Source organism: Anneissia japonica, unplaced genomic scaffold (genome assembly GCF_011630105.1).
Source record: "Anneissia japonica isolate Jap-2015-1 unplaced genomic scaffold, ASM1163010v1 scaffold73029_len505_cov72, whole genome shotgun sequence".
In the NCBI taxonomy this organism is placed as follows: domain Eukaryota; kingdom Metazoa; phylum Echinodermata; class Crinoidea; order Comatulida; family Comatulidae; genus Anneissia; species Anneissia japonica.
This window is the reverse complement of record NW_022698083.1, coordinates 1-453: the sequence shown is the minus strand read 5'-3', so window position 1 is coordinate 453 and position 453 is coordinate 1. Positions and strand designations below refer to the sequence as shown.

At 40.4% G+C, this 453-nt stretch overlaps 1 non-coding gene across 1 annotated transcript; it reads right to left on the bottom strand.

Moving 5' to 3' along the window:
* Window positions 1-324: 324 nt before the first annotated feature.
* Trnat-ugu lies at window positions 325-397 on the bottom strand. Its single transcript has one exon. It is a non-coding gene; the product is annotated as a tRNA-Thr (tRNA).
* Between the last annotated feature and the right edge of the window lie 56 nt (window positions 398-453).

Sequence of the window (453 nt, the reverse complement as noted above, 5' to 3'; positions counted from 1 at the left end):
CTCGCTGACAAGGAGAGCGTCATAACCACTAGACCACGAAGGCTTCATGGTTGAACACGTCCAAATACCTGTCGAGAACATTGTATTACACAATGCTATGCCTCAAGAGGGCGTTCTTCCAGATAAATCTGGAAATACGGCTAGAAATACTGTCGTATATTATATATGATATTGAAGGAAGTTAGCCGTTAACACTGTTGAATAAATATAATATAAATCATCAAAGGTACATATACAGTGTTTAATAAGAATGATGGAACATCGTAGGCTACCCTGTAGCTTTTCAACGAATAATGTCCTATGAAAAATCATTGTGTAATAAAATGCCTCCGACGGGATTCGAACCTGCGACCTCTCGCTAACAAGGCGAGCGTCATAACCACTAGACCACGAAGGCTTCATGGTTGAACAGGTTCAAATACCCGTCGGGAACATTGTATTACACAATGCTAT